We start from the raw sequence: 3,219 nt of genomic DNA, 5'->3' as shown, positions 1-3,219 counted from the left end.
ATCTGTCCATATATAGGTTTTTTTGAAAACAATTTCAGAGATCTGTATTTTGCCAGGCTCAAACTAAAGGTCTCTTGAATAGCTATCAGCTAATACATAGTTTTTATTTGAAAACAATTTCAGAGATCTGCATTTTGCGATTTAAGGGATCTACCTTGGGCCCATCTATGAAATAGACACTGAACATAACAGCCCACTGTGCCAAAACTATTAAAGATGGGCGGATGAAACCAGGCTCAAATTAAAGGTCTCTTGGATAGCTATCAGCTCATACATAGGTTGAAGGATGAAGCCAGGCTCAAACTAAAGGTCTCTCGAATAGCTATCTGTCCATATATAGGTTTTTTTGAAAACAATTTCAGAGATCTGTATTTTGCCAGGCTCAAACTAAAGGTCTCTTGAATAGCTATCAGCTAATACATAGTTTTTATTTGAAAACAATTTCAGAGATCTGCATTTTGCGATTTAAGGGATCTACCTTGGGCCCATTTATGAAATAGACACTGAACATAACAACCCACTATTCCAAAACTATAAAAGATGGGCGGATGAAACCAGGCTCAAGTTAAAGGTCTCTTGAATAGCTACAATACAGCTTTCTGAAATTGTTTTAAGATAAAACCTATATATGGACTGATAGCTATTCGAGAGCCCTTTCATTTAAGCCAAGATTCGTCCGCTCATCTTTTATATTTTGGCAAAGGAGGCTGTTATGTTCAATGTCTTTTTCATAGATGGGCGGGCCCAAGGTAGATTCCTTAAATCGCAAAATACCGATCTCTGAAATTGTTTTCAAATATAACCTATAGATGGACTGATAGCTATTCAAGAGGACTTTAATTTAAGTTTCGTCCGCCCATCTTTTATAGTTACTGCACAATAGGCTATTCTGCTTAGTGTCTATACATATGTCCAATATAGATCTTCATATGAAATGCAAAAAAATATAAACGCTTACTTTCGCGCCAAAACTGTTATTCCAAAAAAAAAATCATGTGTATATGTGTATGTACACCACCAGCGCACAGAGGGGAAATTTGTGTTAAAATTTGATCAAAAGCCCAAGAAAGCTCATTTATAGTCGTATTGATATAAAATTTTGCACAAAGCATATCTTCTGTACGAAGATTAATCCTATAGAAAATAATGAAAATCGGTCCAGATTTGGATGCAGCTTCCATATATACTCGCGTCTGATGTGATAAAACCTATATATGGACTGATAGCTATTCGAGAGCCCTTTCATTTAAGCCAAGATTCGTCCGCTCATCTTTTATATTTTGGCAAAGGAGGCTGTTATGTTCAATGTCTTTTTCATAGATGGGCGGGCCCAAGGTAGATTCCTTAAATCGCAAAATACCGATCTCTGAAATTGTTTTCAAATATAACCTATTGATGGACTGATAGCTATTCAAGAGGACTTTAATTTAAGTTTCGTCCGCCCATCTTTTATAGTTACTGCACAATAGGCTATTCTGCTTAGTGTCTATACATATGTCCAATATAGATCTTCATATGAAATGCAAAAAAATATAAACGCTTACTTTCGCGCCAAAACTGTTATTCCAAAAAAAAATCATGTGTATATGTGTATGTACACCACCAGCGCACAGAGGGGAAATTTGTGTTAAAATTTGATCAAAAGCCCAAGAAAGCTCATTTATAGTCGTATTGATATAAAATTTTGCACAAAGCATATCTTCTGTACGAGGATTAATCCTATAGAAAATAATGAAAATCGGTCCAGATTTGGATGCAGCTTCCATATATACTCGCGTCTGATGTGAGAAAAAATGCACCAAAATCACTGAAACTTGACACATGCAACCTGAACTAGCCTAAAAAAACATTGAGCCAATTTTCAAACAAATCGGTACAGATGTATATATAGTCCCATATGCATATATTTCATTCCAAATTTTATTTTTTGAAACTTACTTAAATTAAATTTTTCTCAATTCACATGAGAAAAGCCGTGAATGTTTTTCATAATAAACGATTTTCATATTTTGAGTTTTGAGCAACTTTAGGCCTATGTTTCCCCTCTGTGCAGCGTGTCACCTCTGTAAACAACATTTTTATATTTTTTTTAAATATGAGTTTAATTCACATTCGATAATAGAATGGAGTAGCTCAGTCGGTTGAGCGTCTGGTTTTGCAATTTAGGAACCTTGGGTTCAAACCTCGGCGGAGTTTCAGGTTGAAGCATATTTATACCCTATACCACAATGTGGAAAAGGGTATTATAAGTTTGTTTTGGTAAAAATTCATGTAACACCGCGAAATATTCGTCGGATACCCCCAATGTGGTATACCAATCTTCATATCTCGACGAGATAAAGCGATTTTGAGATGTGTGTCCGTCCGTCTGTCCATTATAAATTGTAAACACGCTCCAGGCCGCAATCGTCACGAAATTTTGTATGGAGGTCGGGTTCAGATCAGAATAGATCCCTATTCTTATTGGTGATGATCGTGAAATATTTAACGGGTGAAATGGACCAAAAACATAATATTTATCAAAGTTTCTAGCGGCTCTGTAGGTCTCAATAATAGTCCGATCAACGCTAAATTTTATGCAAGGTAAGAGTATATGACAGAGAAGAAGCTTGCAATTTTAGATGGCGATCAGATAATATTTAAAGGGTTAAATGGACCACAACTTTTGTGAGAAAATTGTGACAATTTTTAATATACAGCTTATATCTTAATTCCTGGAATTGACATTCCGGACAAGTGAGATACACTTGAAAGTGGAACGCTTGACCTTTCAATTGATGCCAATTATGTTGGTGTGCATGATCAGATAACAGAGCTACACCATAATAAATTCCGTTATTTGTTTGTAGTGTAATAATAAACTCGCTAGAAGTCGCAATTATACATCAATAGCCATGAAATTTTGCACCAGGTAATAGTATAGGTCTAAAGGATGCCTACAATATTGAATGATGATCTGATATTCTTTAGCGGGTGAAATGGACCATTACTTTTGTATAAAAATATAAAAATTTTATTTTTGGTCTATATTTTAATTCCTTGAGAACATATCGCTAAGTAGCCTACATATGGGAAAAAACTACTGACTTTTCCTCTGATGTAAATTGCAATAAAGTGTTTGCTAGATAACGGGTCTACTGCCTAATATATAATGGGTTCTGTGTAGAGAACCACATTTTTATCCCATGCTACATATTGTCTCTCCAAAAGTTGATGTAA

Source organism: Musca autumnalis, unplaced genomic scaffold, assembly GCF_047663935.1.
Source record: "Musca autumnalis isolate F117 unplaced genomic scaffold, ASM4766393v1 scaffold_1, whole genome shotgun sequence".
In the NCBI taxonomy this organism is placed as follows: domain Eukaryota; kingdom Metazoa; phylum Arthropoda; class Insecta; order Diptera; family Muscidae; genus Musca; species Musca autumnalis.
This window is presented reverse-complemented; position numbering follows the sequence as displayed.